General features: G+C 44.6%; 1 protein-coding gene across 3 annotated transcripts in view; it reads right to left on the bottom strand.

Annotated features, from left to right (window-relative positions):
- Positions 1-11,071, bottom strand: part of CREB5 (cAMP responsive element binding protein 5) — a 254,832-nt gene extending 243,761 nt beyond the window's left edge. For 2 of the 3 annotated variants that reach the window (XR_009957588.1, XM_062569259.1), the window contains exon 1: positions 11,018-11,071. The gene's annotated coding sequence lies outside the window, so the exon portion shown is untranslated. The remainder of the gene's footprint in view (positions 1-11,017) is intronic. The other variant, XM_062569260.1, reaches the window with a different exon arrangement.
- Positions 11,072-18,805: the final 7,734 nt, after the last annotated feature.

Here is an 18,805-nt window from a genome sequence, read left to right as displayed (position 1 = left end):
CAGCCACGCAAGGCTGGCCTTGCCCGCAGCAACCGCTCCTCGATTTAAGTCAGGAATGGCTGGGGCTGCAGGGGAACCGTGCTGCCCCAACCATCTTCGCTGCACGACAGCAAGGAAATCCCCTTTGTGCTAAATACGTGATGTGACAAGAGCGAAGAGCTTCTGCCAGGACCTCACCGCTGTACAGCCCATCTCACACGCACCGCTCTCAGGAGCACAGACTGCTCTAAGCAGAACTGATCTTTAGATGAATAAATAACCAGCAGTAGCTGTCGGCACCAAAAGGATCACGCTGTTTTAGCATTCATTTTTGAGATAGCTATCATAGGGGTGCTTATAGTTTATGGGGAAAATACTATCCACAGAATCACAAAAAGCTAAGAGAGCACCAATATTTGCATGGTCATTTAACTTTCCCAGGTAGCCTACAGAAACAGCTGTTAATTCCATAGTACTAAGCACTTGCTCTTGCCTTTCCCCCCTTCGCAATAGAGTTTATGGCTGTGTATCATTTACTGTGCACATAAGTCTCCTCACACAAACCAGTACACCTGGTCACAGCCTTGGTCCCCTTCTTAAAATTTTGCAGTGAGAGATTGTAATAAATTGGTATTTTGCAAAACACCTTCTCTATCTGATGTCTGCCTACTTCAGCTGCTACAAGGCACTGAAATCCCCATAAATGTAGACAGAGGCGTTTTGCTCTCACAGGCTAGTATTTTCTGAGCACTGGAGCAAACACAGCTCAGCAACACTGTTTAAAGGAGGGGGGGGTTCCCCGAAGGACCTCATCATCTGCAGCTTGCCGAGCTGATAGCTTAAATGGGCTCAGGGTGCCTTGCGGGGAACTATCTGAAACCTACATGGAAAATTGAGTTAAAAAAAAAAAGTTCATCTATTTCCATGACTAGCTTGATAAGACAGTCATCATCATCTCTCTTGTTCTTATTATAAATTAATTTAGCATTAATTACAATGCTCAATATGCTTTTCCTCAGCTTACTCAGCCCTTAGAAACCTTTCAGTCTGCTGAAAAACATTTGGCTGACAGCACACTGACTAAAAACTCTGAAATGAAAACTGGAAGAGTGACAGCTGAGCAGAAATAGGCTGTCCTTATATTTTGGAATACCAGCTTTTTGGCATGAAAAACTGTATAGAATCAGATGGTGGGAGAGAGGAAATACAAGACATAGCACCCTAACTGCTGTAGAGGGAGCAATATTTTCAAAGCGTTTCCTCGTGCATCCTGCAAACTCCACTCAATTTAGATAATCTAGTAAGAAGTTCAAGTGTATGGCCACAATTACAGCAGTAAAATAAAATATCTGGAATCTCTGAATTTTAGGATACTCAGAGTTGATTGACTCATCTGGGATTCATTGACTTAAATTGTTTATATTAAAAAGAAGCCATTATATTTTTCCACTCAGGAAGAGGGGAAAAAAGAAAGGGGAGGAGGGTGCACACACCAATTTGATAGCTTATTTTTCATAGCACCTATCTGAATACATGTAGGTGAGCTCATTCATTCCAAAGCTTTTTGATTTAACACTTGAGAATATGAAATCATTCTTGATAACACTTATGTGTGACTTTCAAAGGAATAAAATAGGTATCTGTGTCCTTCTTTCATGTATTGTAACAGAAGCCCACAAATGTTGTTCTCCAAAGTGGAATTTTTGTAACTTTAAGATATGTGCCGAATATCTGCTCTTATTGTCACTCTTCTTGTTGAAGGACTCCTTGAAGGCTAGAGAATTAGAGCACATACTTTTTTAGCTCTCTATTGAGGAGATGGAGGGTATCTCGATCTTTAACAAAGACAGCTTTTCTCCCAAGAACTTGCTAGGAGTTTGAATTAATGAGGAATTAAGTTTCATCTCAGCAGTTTGACTAAACTGTGGAGAAAAAGGACACAATGCCACTAGTCCCCGAGTGCCCTCAACGCCCATTGACTTCAATGGGGATTGAGAAAGGTCCTCATTTTAGTTGACACAGCACCTTGCAGAATGAGATCCATTCCCCTTCCCCTCCTCCTAAGACTGGATTTTTTTCCCACCAGCTGGTTTGATTTTTATTTTGCTTCGACTAGAAATGAAATTAATGCGAATGTTTTGGTGCTGACAACGTCCCTGTCAAATTATATAGTGACTTCTTCTGCTAAAACTTGTTTGTTTTCACACCATCATCACTGATGATCTCAGCACAGCAGTGCTCCGAGAATAATGGTTTACTCAATTGCAAAGCCAGCAGAAGGAACATAAAACAATGTGTGCTTATAGAGGGCCTACATAAATAGTGCTTTTTAAAAATGTTTGGCAATGAAATAATAGTTGTGGTTTTGTTTCATTTTTTTTTTAATAAATTAACCTCTAGATCGCTAAGAGTCCAGAGAACCTTTCCACGCTGGAGTCATTTACAAGGCCTAAAACTTTTTTATTACATCCTCCTACAAAAGATTATATGCAGAAGTTGCCTGTTGTGTGAATTAATAAACAACCGTGGCCATACGCTCACTCCATACAGTTTCAGCGAAGGCAGCGGAGCCATACCGATTTCAAAAGTCACCTCGCTGGCCTCACGTATCCTGGGTCAAATTACAAAAATTGAAAGCAAGTGTACCTGATTATAGTGCATGGAGGCTTTTTGAACACGGGACACTACATATCCTTCTTTAGATGCTTTTCTATATTCAAAATTCCCTTTCGATTCCTCCTTAAAAAAAAATGGAATATCTTGGGGGGGGGGTGATAAGCTTCTTCAGAAATCCTTCTTCAGAAATCTTTCGACTTTGCTCTCACTTGCAGGTCAGCCTGGGCGCCGCGCAGGACGCTGGAGTGGCTTGGGCCTTGCCTCCCAGTGTCGCAAACAAATACTCTGAAACTATTAAAGTTACAAGGCTTCACTGTCTTCTCACTTCTCTCCCCTCCAACCTCTAAGAAAAAAAAAAAAAAAAAAATAAAGCAGGGGGGGAGAGAGGATGGAAAACACAACCCCCTACCCCAAATAAAAACCAAACTGAAGTCCGAGATACTACTCCCAATTCATAACAATCTAGGTAAGGATAAAAACGCCCATGGGTGCTGGGAGCAGAGTTAGATTCTCCCACGTTTAACCGAAAACCTCGGTGGGGTTTTCGTCGACGTTGTGCATGCCTGAGGCCAGAGTGGTGACTGTCACAGCCAAAGAGCCACAGACAGATAGATGATGGAGAGTGCAGACTGCGCACCCACACATAAAGCTCCTGAGAGGAAGGAGAGTGCACGGCAGGAATATTAATTGAGCACAAAATAAGTATTCTCAATATCCCCCTGCCCCCTTAAAAGTAGTCACAAGATGAGGAGAGCTACAAACACGTTCATCTTGGGGAAACAGCCGTCCTTAACGCGACATGTCAGGCTATTACTCTAATAATGGGATTTGCACAGCACACAACTGAGAGGCTACGCTCAGAATAGCCCCTGTGAATCTAATTTTCTTCTCAATGAGTGTTACACCAGTCTGCAACTCCACAGATTTCAATAGAGTTGCTCCAGATTTATACCAGGCTGAGCGGAGAATTAGGTTCTGCTGTGGTATTTTTTAAATCCACAATAATATAATTCTCCTTAGCCAGTCATAAACCCCATGGCTGTTTTGATCTTTTCTGTTTTCATAGGAGGGTATTTAGCAAGAGTCGTCTTCTGAAGTTTCACATCAAAATAGTGAAATAACTGCTTTCTCTCACTTTCTGCGCTGAACCAACAATTGCTTGAATTTAACCTAGTCCACACTCTGCCTCCTCAGTGCTGAAGGATGAAAGGGAGGTACAAAGATTTTGGAAACTGGTTTAGTTTTTGCATCATTCTTTATATTTCCCCTGCTATCTTTTCAAATACCTTTCCATTGCACAGCCAAAAAACCCACTATACACTGACCTTATTTAATCACAACTATAAGATAGTCTTCAAGTGCTACACAGATGCACTTAAGATTATGGAAGTGCGCAAAGAAGGAAAACATTCCTTACCTTGCTTTTAAACTACAGAATCCCTCTTTTTCCCTCATTTTGCATACAATCTGGAGAGCAAGGGAAGCCCCTATATACGTTGATCTTCATCTCTTCAACTTTAACAAAATTTGTGCAAATTCTCCCCCCCAACTATCACTGGCAAAAGGCTCCTTTTTTTAAGTCACAGATAAGAGGAAGAGTCAATGTGGTGGTTGAAACTTCATGAATCCTTAATAAAGATTTCTTCTTCCTAAAACATTTTCTCAGTAACAAAAGTAAATTGCAGGTATGAAAAGATATTCCTGAAGAAACCATCTGATTATCTTTTCCTGCTTCCACTGCTCCACTCTTAATTTCTTCAGTTTATGATTTACTATCATTCCAAGAACAGAAGGTTCCTTAAAAAGTGAGGTATTCTCATGCCTTAATTTCTAATACACACTGCTGGTTTTTTGACAAGCACAGTTCCACGTTTTTTAGCTGTCATGCTCTCAGGCCACCTTCTGAGTCCCTGCTGGGCTCCTAAAAACTATTTAGTGACAAACCTATTCACTGACCTGAACCAAACCAGAAGCAAGCTCAAAACAATCCAATTGCTTAAAATCAATTCTGAGTTGTATTTATGGAGGCAAGTAACTATTTTTATTAAATACATTTTTTAAAAAGTTAAATAAGAGGCATACTTGCACACAGAATAATGGCAAGCTAGTTCATGTATCACTGAGCTACTGGCAATGGTTTTACGGCATCAGTGCACAACACAGAGTGAGCTAATAACATGATCATTTATCCCTTGCAGTGTTTCGTTGCTTCCTTAGACAGAATACTACGTTATGGGTAATGAACCACACAAACTCAGCATTCCACAACCGAATTATTTAAAACACAAACATATATATATATATATTATATACATATATATAATTTTTATTTATATATATGTGTGTGTGTGTAAATAAAATAAATGAAATGCAATCGGATGACATCTCAATTTAATGTTTACTGTACTGTGGCTGCTCCATACAGCGCATCCTAAACCTCATCTCAAATCGCGTTTGTTGTGCTGCAGAGCCCCGTGTCGAGCGTTACACGTTAACTACCATTACTTAAGTTAGGCCAGGCAGGGACAGAAGAACAAAGACTTGGATGTTAAATCTGGAAACCACTGGCCTGGGCTAATCTCTCACATTATCCAAATGAATTTCTGAGCACTTGCAAACAGCTCAGGAGAAAAGTGGCTAAAAACAACGCTGCATTACACACAGCGAGAGAGTAACTGAAGGCGTAAGTCCGCTGGGGCAAAAAGGCCCCTTCTTCAGCATAAGATGACCCTAATTAAACACATTTCTCTAATTACTCTTGGATTAAATTTAGGCAGTGTGTTCAAGGACTCCAGTTTAAGCTTAGTACACCCTTGGACAGAAAACTGGGACCACGTACTTCAACTGCGTTGGATGGTCCCTGACTGCACCCAAGGGCAAAAAGCCCTTAGGAAGGTAAGAAATTGAGATGAGGGCACATGAAGAAAGCTGTTTTAGTAAATACTGCAAAGGACAAGCAGACGATAGAAACAGAAACAATTTGTCAATGATATCCAGGGTAGAAAGCTGAAGATGAAAGCACAAAAATGCCCAGACAGACAGACCCTGAGTTACAAGGGTCTCAGCTACCCTAGTAAGAGAAGTAAAGAAACACTCAGAGCCAAAGAAATGCAGCATCGGCTCCTAATTCTGACAAAAGTAACAGAGGACTTGCAGCATTTTCCCCTAATTAAATTCAAATTTCACTCCTCCCAGCCTCTTCTAATGACATTTTACTCATCCGCTGACTGGAGTCCTCTGGCCAAGCCGGGCTGCACCACGGCACCTTGAAATCGCCCTACGTGGAACGGTGCCACGACAGCGACCCTGCTCGTCTCGAGGGATGGGACTGTAAGGACGGGACACCTCGACAAGCACCGCGGGGCGAGCGCTCCGACGCATTCGTCTTGAAGCTGGGTGCAGGACCGACTTCTTGAACAAGTTCTCAAAAAAGAAGACGGAAACAAGAACCAAAAGCAAAACATCTTTAAAGCTAAGGAAATTGTTGTAAGCTTTCAATGTTTAACTTTGAAAATCCTACAGCCCTCAGCAAAATCCTTAGAAAATCTCTTCTTGTTTATAAAATAGCATTCGATACCACCACCTAGAAACCTACGAAATAGTGCAACCAACTCTCTTTAAACTCTCTAAAGCCAAATAGCAGCTGCATTTCCCATGAATAAACTAATGGCTAATAAAAAAAAATGCTGACTGTCAGAATTTTTAATTAGAGAGTAAAATAACTCCTTAGTGAAAAACAGTAGATGTACTATTATTTGAAAGTGTCAGGGCTGCCCCCAACCTGAACCACAACATGAGCAAATGATCAGTGTACAAAACAGCAGAACAGCTCCTTGGATGTAACAGCACACAACAGCTTTTCTGCGTCAACAAGTCTTTTACTGCATCACTGAAATAATTATTTTACGTATGTTATGTATGCTCGTTATGTGCACTTGAGCCAACTTAAATCATTTCTTTGAGTATAACAAGTTATTTCCATAGCAACATTTTGTTTTTAAATATGTCAGGTTTACAAAAGCTAATTTCTATACTTACTCCTGTAATATGGCTAATGTTAAAATACAGCGTAAGATACTGAGATCATCGTTTTGTCTGTGTTAAAGAATACTACACCTTAAATATTGCAAATTAACATAGCAATATAAGTTCTAGTAAGACAAAAATGTGTTTTCAAAGTTTTTATTCCAAGTGGTACTTGCTTTAATTTTGTTATCAACCTTATTTTAATCATTTTTCAAGGCAGTAAAATGCAAAAGCCTTAAAAATACAGAAAGACTCAGAGTTCTAGACCATTTTAATTTACAGAGCAGAATATATCTTTTACCTAGAAATCTGATTTTTCAGGGGTTAAAAAGCACGTAGCACCGTGTTAGGGGGAGGCGAAAGGGGAAGAGGACAAAGCAACAGAAATAGTGTTGAGATACTGTGGGGTGGCACAACAATGTACCCAGCTATCTGATCATCCCCGACATTACTGCTTATGACTGACAAAAATCCCAAAGCATTTTAGATATTCCCTCCAGGAGTAATATGTATTCACTGCGATGAGAGTTTGTACACAAAAGACTGATCCAGATGTGCTATCTTAATTATATATGCCTATCTGTTAATGCAGTCAGTATGAGATAATTGAAAACAAAACAGAAGGAAAAACTAAAATCCTGAACCTATGAGGCAGAACTGAAAAACCTGTTGCTCTGTACATGGATCTGTGTTTCAAGCAACTGCCTACTCAGTACAGTTTTCCTGTAACAAATTCACAAGAAAAATCAGTATTTGCAGGCCTCACTTGAGGAAAAAAATACCATTTTGCTCCAGGAATAAATGATATACCCCTTACTCATGAAAAAAATGCTTTAAGTAGAAACACTTGAGTTCTTCCTTTATTTCAAAATTTTGTCCAAAAGTAATTATCATATATAAGAGTTTATAGGAAAGATGTACACACGAATTAAAATAAGGCTTTAAAATGGCCAATAAACAAACGTGCAAGTCCTCAAAGCAACAAGTTTATAGGAAATCCAGAAAGTTAACTAGCGACAGAAAGTAGAGACAGGCAATGACAAAGATTAGAGGAAAAGTCTTTGAGTAAATAAATGGTACTTCTTAGAGGTGGGCAACAGCCTTACAATAGTTCTTCTAATATTTAAGATACTCGTGCCTTGATGAGGGTCACGGGGATGGGTTTTTACAAGGGGTTACAAGAGACAAGTTAATAACCAAGTCTCAAATCATTCTGTAAAACATACTGCTCTCAGAGAGGATTCTGCCATGCAAAAAGGTAAAAGGTTTCGGTACTTAAAAGTTACTTTCTCGGGGCAATGTGAGATTTCTTCTGTCTTATCTGCAGAACAAATGCTAGCTCTCACAGAAACAACCTCTGGGCCCAGGATAAATGGGAGCAAATTCAGTGTATTTTAGAGTCTAAGTGAGCAAGTAAGCTTCAAAGTAAAAAACACGTATTGCTCTTTATTCATGAAAGTTATCTGATACATGGTAAAATAAGCTAAATGACAGTGGTAAGTTTACTTCTATCTTTTCTTTTGACTTATGTACACGATTTGCTTTCCTTTATGTTCCCCAGGTTAAATTTACAGAGATCAAGTTCAACAAATTTAAGCTATACTATACATCCATTTTTGGAGGGAGGGTTGATTCTTTTAAATGCGTAAAGTTTTAAAAATACTGAAGTTTTAAACTTCTGGAAGAGGGCCATCCAATATTCAAGTGCAGCAGACAGAGCTTACTGCCTTTTTTAATACGATATTACAAAACTTCTTAATTTCAGACATTAGGGTGATTCCTCCTAACAGTCTCCTATTAAAAATGTAACAATAGGTGACTTCAGCAGTTTCTTTTTCATGCCATAACTTATTTCTATTTCCTGTTTCACTCAAATGTTTCAAATACACATTTAAAGTTTTGAAACTTTGATGAGCTCAACATATGCAAACGAACATAAATCCCATTTAGGCTAACAGAACAGCAGAAACATCCCAAAGCCCATGGGCAGCAGTAAATACCAGTCCTCCATAATCCGTAAGTGATAAAGAATCACGAGAAATCCCTGGTTAGTTATCATAAAAATAGACGCCTTACCATTATCTGTAGAGTACAGTCAGGTCCAAGCTGTTTTGTCCAACCACCACACCAACAGTTCTTTCTTTTAATTGACTTTAAAAGGAAAAAAAAATCCCTTTCCCAGTGATAGCTGGGAGAAAAACTACCGAGAGCTTTTAGGCTTTAGTAATTACGGCCATAAGAGCTGTATTTTTTTTAAATCAGTGTAGAACAGTTCACTGAAGAGTCAGGTCCCAGGCTGTACTATTTGCCCCTCTCTCGTCCTCTCCTTCCTTCCCTCACTGTCTCTTTGAGAAAATGAGACTAATTTTTCCAGTAGCCTTTAACTCGCTAGATTAACTGACATGGAAAATGTGACTAAAAACTTGTAGAACTGTCTAGCCTCCAACCCAGCACAGAATCAGCGTTGTGTTAAGTGCTGAAGGACACCTAGCAAGCTGCTGCTTGCTAAGTTCACAACCCAGAACTATATAGTCGCACGGCACAGCACTGCGCCATCTAGTCAGGCGCCAGCGGGCTTGGCTCTGCCTGGCAGAAGCGGGTACCCTAAGGATGCAGGGCTTGGTGAATGCGCAGCTCCTTCGAGACCCAATTGCTTCTTAAATGAAGTATCACTACCGAGATAATCCACACGTAGTGGATATGGGAAAATTCAGGTTATAATAGCCCAGCGAACGTCTCCATCTAACTTTGATTTACAAGATAAAAGCAACTTTTAAATTAAAAAGCCTTTCTGCTAATAGAGCTTATTATTCCAGGGACAGGAATGATTTTCCTAGAAAGTTGTCCCTGTGTGCCTGCCTATTATCTTTGCTTTCCCCCTTCCACTAATGAGCATTTATCTAAAGAGCCTGTTAATCCTCTGATGTGTGCTTCTGGTCAGAGGTAACAGTTTGAATAAAACCACTAATCACTTATCACTAATCACTGATCATTAATCACACTTTTCCCTAGTGCTTTGCGACCTGTACAGTTCCCTTAGGAATAAGGAGTCACAAATAAAGATTTTAGCCTTTTTTTTTTTCAAAAAGGATTTTCAGCTTTTTGCTACCGGCAGCCTCACGCAGCACATGAAAGTTAGAAAACGCCAAGTGGGGACTTTCAACACTGTACACTTTTCTGCTGAAAATAAGCCGTTCTCTTACAACAGCGTACCTCCTGCAAAATCCCCACACATTACGTTACCTTTTCGCATTTGGCTTCCACCCTCCAGCCCTTCGTATTCTTTCAGCCCTTCTGGCTTTTTTCTGCGTGACAGTTTCTTACAAGAAACTTTTGCTCCACCACAGTTGCTTGACGCACGGTTGTTATCCAAGGGGTCGGGCAGGGCAAGCCGGGTGCAAGCCGGCGGGCGAGTATCTCATTGGAAACCGCAGAGTCTCAAGGAAAGCCCAGGCACGATGCTTCTCGCTAATCGCTATCCCCCCGTCCAAGCGCTAATTTCGGCTAGCTGCTTCTCAGGGGTAAAATATGGAAATCCTCTAGTCTTGCTAAGGGGCTCCTAACAGCCTTCCGGATTTTACAGGCACATCGGGACATGCGTTTGGCTTTACGCCTGCCCCCGGCTCCGCACGGCTTCCCGGCTCCCGACGGTGCCGCTCGCGCGAAGCCCCGGACACGCACGATCACCGCCCGCGCCCCCTACGCACTAGAGGGGGCGGTTAGCAAGGATCCCCCGCGCTCCGGGAGCGCAAACTCCGCCGGGGGCAGCGGGACCCGCGTGAGGAGCCGGGCGGGGGGCGCCGAGCCGGGCGCGCAGCGCGCTCGGCCGCCCCCCGCCGCCCCCGCTCGCCGGCCCGCAGCATGACGTCACGGCCCGGACCGGCCCGGTTCCCCGCCATGTGTCAGCGGGGGCAGCGGCCGCGCACCGCGCCGCGCCGCGCCGCGCCTCTGCGCCGCGACCCCCGCCCGCCCCGCCGCGGCCGCCGCCGCGCCGAAACTTGGCCAGAAGTTGGCGGCGAGCGGCGCCGGGGGCGGCTGTCACCGCGGCCGCCCGGCAGCGCCGCGGAGCTGCCGCTGCCCGCCGGCGCCCCGCAGCCCGGCAGCGCCGCACGCAGCGGGGCTCCCCCGCGGCCGGAGCGCGGGGGGCGCGCGCGGCCCCGCGCCCCGCGCCCCGCGCCGCGGCCCCGTCCTGCAGCCCCGCGAAGTGGCGGCAGCGGCCGCGGCGGGTCCCGCCTGCGGGGCGGATGCTGCCGGCGGCGGGAGAAGCCCCCGCAGCCGGGCGCCGCGCCGCGCCGCGCCGAGCCGAGCCGAGCCGTGCCGCGCCGCGGGAGCGCGGGCGGCGCGCGGGGCTGCGCGCTGCGCCGCGCGGGGCAGCCCCGTATTTTTAGGAACTTACCGCACAAGTGCCGAAGGGACGGGACCGGCAGCCCGGCCGGAGGAACCACGTTGGACTGAGGGAAGGTTACAATACGATCTATTTAGAGAAGCATTACATCACCCTCCGTGACGTCACGTGGGATTCCTGAACTTCTAAATCATTGCGGTCCGTGCCGGGGCGGGGGGGGGCGGCGGGAGGGCGGGGGGGGCCGCGCCGAGCGCGCGGGGCGGGGGCGTGGCCTCGCCGGCCCCGCCCCCGCCGGGCCGGGGCGAGGGGCGGGGCGGGGGCCGTGACGCGGCGGAGGGCGGGGGGGGGGGGGTGAGTCAGCCTGGACGCGAGGTCCCGCCCCCCGGCGGCGGGGAGAGCCGTTGGGGGCGGGGCCGGCGGGGCGGGGCGGGGCCGGCGGGGCGGGGCGGGGCCGCGGGCAGCCCGCGCCGGCGGGGTCCCGCCACCGCGCGGCCGGGGGCGGCAGCGGCAGCGGCGGGACGGGGCGGGGAGGCTCCCGCCGCCCCTCGGCCCGGGACCCCCCGCGGCAGGACGGAGCCTGGGGGCTCTGAGACTGGGGGCCGGGGGCGAGGGATCCGGGACCCGTGACTGGAGCTCTGGGGCTGGGCGCTGGGGATCGAGGGATCTGGGATCAAGGAGTCGGGATCCAGTGGGACTGGGCGCCAGCCAGACTGGAGCTCTGGGAGCAGTGCCTGGGGATCTGGGACTGGGCAGTGGGGATCGGGAGATCTGGGACTGGGGATCTGGGATCAAGGAGTTCGGTTATGGGACCAGGGCTCTTAGACCAGTGCCTGCGGATCTGGGACTGGGGACTGGGGATCTGGGATCAAGGAGTCAGGATCCAGTGGGACTGGAGCTTTGGGAGCAGTGCCTGGGGGTCTGGGACTGGGCACTGGGGATTGAGAGATCTGGGACTGGGGATCTGGGATCAAGGAGTCAAGATCTGGGACCAGTGCCTGAGGCTCTGGGACTGGGGATTTGGAGCTCTGGGACCAGTGACTGGGGATCTGGCACTGGAGGTCTGGGATCAAGAAGTGGGGAAAAGGGACTGGGGATCTGGGGCTCTTAGACTGGGGATCAGGGAGTGGGGATATGGGACTGGGGTTCTGGGATCAAGGAGTGGGACTGGGCCCCAGTGGACCTGGGGCACTGGAACCAGTGACTGGGGGTGTGGGGCTCTGGGGCACGGGGGTTTGGGGCCTGGGGCTGGGGCTCGGGGCCGTGGCTGCGTCTGCACCTCGGGCACTCGCGGGGCGGCGAGCGGGCCGCGGAGCTCCAGCCGTGCCACCACGGCCTGCCTTCAGCGGAGCCTTAGTTCCCGCAGCCCTGCTCCTCAAACGAGGCCTTTTAGCCTCAAAAAAGGGCTAAAAAGGCGTTTCACTGGTTTCAGAGCGCTGAACGTTATGCATGTGATTGGCAGCAATGCCCATTTCCGTAGTCGTCTGGGGCCACGACCAGTGACAAGTTTATTATCCCACCCTGGAGTAGTTCACTGCCTTCCTCCCCTGCGTTTCGTTGTATTAAAAGTACTTCATAACTCTCGGCCTCGTAGTCCCCTCCGGTGCCTCTGGTCTGGAGGCTCCTCTAGCAGCTCACTGCACAGGCTGTAGTTATCTAGGAGATACTCTTATCAACAGGACACATGGTAATTTCACTGTATTTAAGTGGTGATTCGTGCCAGCAGGTATGAGTTAATTTTGATGCAGTGTTTTAACACCTAAGCCGGGGGATGAGAGGAGAGGAAACCTCCGTGTTTCTGTGCTGGGACTTAGAATCTGCGAATGTTTTGCTCGGTTCATTTCTCCCTGTTACTCAATTAGCAGAGGAGAGAGTAACTTTTTTTTTTTGTAAAGCAACTGCTTTACAAATGGCAATGATGCAGCACGTTACTCCTAGTAATACTGTTCTTTTGCAAGCTTGTATGAGACTACTCAACAGTTGTGCTCAGCTTTTAACAGTTCACTAGCACTTTGTGCAGGATTTAAGCAGATAGAAGCAGTTCCTATCACCGGTGATAGATTTTGAACTCATTTAACTGCTCTGGATAAGGCTCAATGTTTCCGTGGCTGTAAGCCTTCATTTTGTCAGGTATTATCCCTGGAAACCACATACCACGGTTCGTGAAGTGCTGCTAAATGTTCTGAAATTATAAACTACAGAGATGGCTAAATTAATAATCCCAGTTACTTCTGCAGCAGCAGAAGGGTTTTAACATACAGAAACACCGCAGTGTTATTTAAGGCCATGACAAAAAGATTAAAGTGCGGGAGGCAGCTCTGCGTCTCTCATTCGGGTTTCATCACACAATTTATGCACTCGCGCTTTTTTACGGACAGGCAGCCGTGACTATGTCTGAAGCTGCGGATGTTCCCACAGCAGGCTCAGCAGTTCTTTCTCCAGGTTTCACCGTGAGACCAGAATGAAATTGGTAATGAAGGAAAATTCAGGTGCCAGTCAAGGATTGTAGGGCCCAGATATCTGCACAGAAAGAATCGCTTATGGCAAAACTGGTAGAGGTAAAAGCAAAACAAATGCTAAAGGAAGTATTACCCATCATGTTATGTTATCTATAATGTAACTGGTGTTATTTATAGCTGGTGATGCTTTTTTATTAATGGTACTCCAGACTCTACGTGACTTGTACGCAGATTATAGTGAGTAAATAAGAGGATCTTCTTGGGGTGTGCACTGTGCTTTAATTTACTACTTTTGTATTTAAACCTTCTGACTTCAATATTCTGCACGTCTTTTGCCTTGTCCAGAGCACTGGCAAAAAGACATTTTAAAAGCAAGAGCACCACATAGATCAATAACTGTATGTGCCACATACCTACTTGGACAGATCTCTACCACTTAAACAGATGGGTAACTCGCAACAATGGTTTGTGTGTGCCTGCCACTGGAAGGGTGGTGACAAATGCTTTCGTAGGTGGTTACATGGGCTTTTGCTGACAGCAGAGCAAAGAGATTCTTGATTCCTGCAATGAGTCTCAAGCCCTGAGGTGAGACTCTTGATTTTTGAAATGAGTTGTCGGTCTTGGAGAGGAATGAGTGCAGATAAAGCCCCAGTTCCTCTTGTCAATCTGCTGCAATATTTGTCACATATCCCTATGTTTTTCCCTATCCCTAACTTCTTCACTTGTCACCATCAGCTCCTGTTGCTCTCCTCCCTCTTCCAGCTCTTTCCACGACTTTTTCTGCTTTCCCATTGCCTGTTACCAATCTTCTCTCCATCCTAAGGCATCCACTTTCTTACCGGCAGCTGATCTCTGACCGGGACTGCGAAACAGCTTGGTTTTGTTTTGTTCTACATTTGCTTTCATGCCTGGTAGCTGAGCAGCTAAAAGAGAGGTAAAACTCTGTTGATCCCATCAGCCTTGAGACAGACCATACTGAATAGAGAATAAAACATTCATTAATTGCTGAGATCGTTCTTGCGGCAAACTGGGGGGTGATCATATGCCAAGAGGAACTTCCCCGCCTGCGAAGTTGCTGCTTTCCAGCTGAGCTGATGCGTGTTTGTGTGTTGTCCTTGTGAAGAGCAACACTTTAACATGAGCTCCTATAAGGGTGGTTTAGATTAGCGTATTTTATTCAGCAGATCAGGAATGTATGCAGTTACCACAACTCAGCTGACAAGCTGTAACTTGAGAACATACTCTATATTGGGGACAAATTTGGACTAATCTTAGAAGCTAATCAAAGGCATACCCTGTGACAACAAGCCAATCATTCTGCAGTTCCTACTCCAAAAGCACTAGATGTTCCCAGCAGACAACCTGTGGGATTTGGGGTAACGTTCAGCAAAGAAACTTGTTTTTCTAGAATACTGTTTCTGGAGTGATTGAATTTGCAAAGAAGCTTTCCAAAATACTCCAGCCTGAGGCGGACACCCAGCATGGAAAACTTCATCCTGAATGTTTCAAAACTGGGTAATGTTTCTGAGTGATTTATGAAACTTATAATGAAAAGTACTGAGCAGTCAACTACATGAGGCACTACCTGTTTTATCTGTAATGCTGTTTCATGATTAATTTAAAGTTATAAAGTCATATGTTTCTTTTCTATTTTTATACTCAGGCTCTTACAAAGTGCTTTCTTCTGATGGCAAAATCACTACTTAAATACTTATCTGTATTATATGTTCTAATAAATGTTTTCCAGATAGGTCTTTGTCATTTTGATTCTTTCATTATAAAACCTGAGACCCAAATGAAGGACATCATAGTCTTTACAGTGGTAGCTTAATTGGTATGAAAACTACTCAGACTTTTGCAATGAAATGAATTAGAATGACATTTTGTTTGAATGATAGTAAATGACAGTAGTGCTGTTTCAGCAAACACCTAAAATCTTTGTCGTATCATTAAAATCACTAGTAAGTAAAGATATTAAAATAATTATAGGAGCTTTGTATGTCAAATACCAGTTTCAGTAAGACACTATTGCTGTCACATAAAATTAATATTTACTGCTGGCACAGCTGAATATTTTACATACCTGTTCTTCCTATAACATCATTAACCACATGTTTAACTAAGCTGCTGCCAGCATTGAGTGTTACTCTCAGTTTTGGCACTTGCAATTATCTCATTACAAGTACTTTTCAGCAATATCTTATAGTCTAATCGAACAGTAATTTATTCACCTCCTTACATGCTACTAAAGACTTCAGTTCTCCACATTTATTATGTGAAACTATCCTCAAAAAGTAAAAAATGTGATTCAAAACTTTTTTTTCTTTTAGTAAAGATCTATACTAGTCACACAAAAGTAAAGTTTTAGAAATAAAATGATGAGGGAGCAGAATTGATTTCTAGATTTTAACTTATTCCTTAATCTATGTCCACAGTGAAAAGCATTTTAAAAGGGGGTATAAATTATGCTATTTAATGTATAGTAATCCTAGTAATATCCTGAACAAATATAAATCTGCTGTTTTTGTGCAAGACTGGTTCCTTAATTATTGCATCTCTGTTTGGATCTCATCTCCGCTTATTTTAGTAACAGAGTGAAAGGGATATGAGCAAAGGGAACCAAGTACTCGCTGCAGCTTCAGGGGCTCACTAGGAAATCCCAGATTAGTTCTAAAGCTGACACAGAAGTTGGAGAAGGAGTAAAAAGTTAACCAGAAGTTAGGGAGGATTCAGTGTAAAAACTTCTGTTAGATGAAATTTAAACAGTAAGCAACATCCGTGCTCAACCTTGTCATTTCTCCCGTGTGCTGGAGGGGAAAGAAGTGTGATACGTCCCAGGGCTGTGAAAAACTCTTGTGGGATACCAAGCAAGTTGTATCTGTGTTTCTTCACTGTAAGTATATGCTTTCACCTACTCATCTGATGGTGCCATCTGTACTTAATGAAGTTCCTCTATCATGACATAAAGGGACCCAGATCTCTGAAAAAACTTGCAATGCAAGGAAGGGCAGTTACTCAGGAGAGCACTCGTGCCCTTTTTTTCCTGCTTATATTCATAATATTAATTTACATGGAAGCATATTTGGTCCCATAATAGTATTAATTGCCACAATTCTATGTTTCCTGGAAATAAAGATAACCAGTAGCAGCTCCTGTTTTTTACAAAACTGGATTGAAATCTTAATTCTTTCCTATTTCTGACCGATGTCCAAAACCCTAGCAATCTTACAGATGCTGTGTGACAGTCAGAGAACAAATCAAATAGGGGTTTAATATTTTGACAGCTTTTCCCTGCGAAGGCAAACTGACTTAAATTTAGATGTACCAAGCAGGAGCTCTCTATGTTTTGCCACGCCTATGCTGCACGAGCCACAGCCCAGAAATGTTGCCGCTTCTTTTCCGTTTCCTGGAAGATTACATGGGAGATACCAAATCACAGCCCCAAACTCCACCGTTCGAATTGCACTGCTGAGTATACAGACATACTGAGTAACAGTATGCCTTGTTACTCAGAAGCAATACAGGCAGGTGTAGAAATGAGACTCTTTCTAGACCCGCAGGCTCATGCTAGAGGTGTGCTGATCTGGTACATCTAACTACACCCTAAGCAGCACTTGAAATGCTGGCTTCTAGCTCTTCCAAGTTACACAGTGTCAATCTTATTCCATGTTTCTCCTTACCCTTAGTAAACTTTGAGGAGCCGCTGGCTATCTTTGTGCTATATAAAAAGAAAGAGTAAGAGAACAGAGAGGCGCAGCCCGTCCCCAGATCAGACCCGGCGGAAGCCAACGCATACGGAGGGACGTATGCCGGCCAGCTCGACTCGCGGAAAATAGCCAGGGCGTAAGCAAGACACAGGTCGGTAAGACTGGGATTTCTCGGCTCTGCTGCTCCACGCGTGGGAGAGGCACACGCACGCCGTGTTTGTCCGGCCTCTTGTCCTTCAGATTTCAACGTGCGCGTGTTCCTGGTGGCTTTTCAGAGCACGTGTGCTCTCTCACCTCTGATGTACAACCGTGCTGAAACCTCCCGTGCTATCTCCTCGCTCCCTGTGCACGACTGGGAACGCAACGATTTCCATGTATGTCTGCTCCCGGCTGCCCCAGCGGTCTCATCCGTGCAGCAGCACACTATGTGGTCTAGTCCAGAGGGGGAGAGAAGAGAGACTTCGTATTTCCTTCCGTATCTGCAACAGTTCAGAGAAAAACATGTTTTCCCCATACTTGCGTGCTATCATTTTATGTTTTTTTGGACTGAGACCACAAACTTATTCACATTATTATTCCCCTAGAGAGCTCCTGTATGACTACTTTCATATTTAATTTACCCTTTTTGATGCGATGTTTGTCTGAGTAATAGTTACATTTTAACTGACACTGCTGGTTGAGTGTGTGAAGATGGAGAGACTGGTTTGACACATGCTTTTTGGGTAGTACTGCTCCAATCACACAAGCATGGAGGTTTATATAGATTTTTTCTGTTTGGCTGGGGCTTGGGGTCTGGTTTTTGTTGACTAGGCTTTTTTTTTTTGATCCCAGGAGCGAAATGAAAAATGAGAGGTGAAAGATGTGACATTATTTCCTACTATTTCTAAGAGTCTACTTTGGAAAACATATTTAAGCAAGAAGAAAAAAATGCAAATTTTTCTACAAGTTGAAATTTGCTTCAGTTTGTCACATCTCTAATTATTAATGGAAAAGAGTAACAGCTGTATTTATGCATAAAAATCATGGAGTCACATAAGAAGAAGATCTAAAAAATATTGTAGGTGCAACTAACTTTTTTTTTTAACAGACAATCCTCTTCTTCTCGAAGAGATGGGGAAAAAAACATGAACCAGCCTGACAGAGAAGCCCCACAGAAATTCAAGTTTTATTGATCAAGGGTAAAGGTGTAGACTGTCAAGGGCTCATTTTCTAGCCCCCAGACTAGGGTTGCAGCGGGATTGTAATGGAGCCTCCCCACAGCCCACAGTGGGTGGATTTATAACTCCTATTAAAGTTCTCTGCATAGTCTGCTTACTTGGGCATTGTGCAGGGAGAGTCAGATTTCTGCCTTATTTTCTCGTCTAGGAGCTGAGAAGGAGACGACAAGCCATAGCTCCTGCAGTTCCCATGCAACCACAAAGTTAATAGTTGTGACAATTCAGAAGGAAAAAGCTGAGTGTTTGCTACCAGGCGATAGAGCTGGGACTTCACCCAAACACGGGTACAAAAAGTTCATACTGACTTTTCAGTGCGATTTGGTTTAGACAAATGTAAAGAGCAGTCCTATCAGTAAGAAATAAAAGGTCATAGCAGCCCAGGAGTTAAAATATTTTTTCTAGAAGAAAATGACTAAAAGTCACATCAAGTAAAACAAAATTCAGTCTGCGCTACTAAAC

Source organism: Rhea pennata, chromosome 2 (assembly GCF_028389875.1).
Source record: "Rhea pennata isolate bPtePen1 chromosome 2, bPtePen1.pri, whole genome shotgun sequence".
Classification (NCBI taxonomy): domain Eukaryota; kingdom Metazoa; phylum Chordata; class Aves; order Rheiformes; family Rheidae; genus Rhea; species Rhea pennata.
The sequence above is the reverse complement of the archived record's forward strand: the minus strand, read 5'-3'. Positions and strand labels throughout refer to the sequence as shown.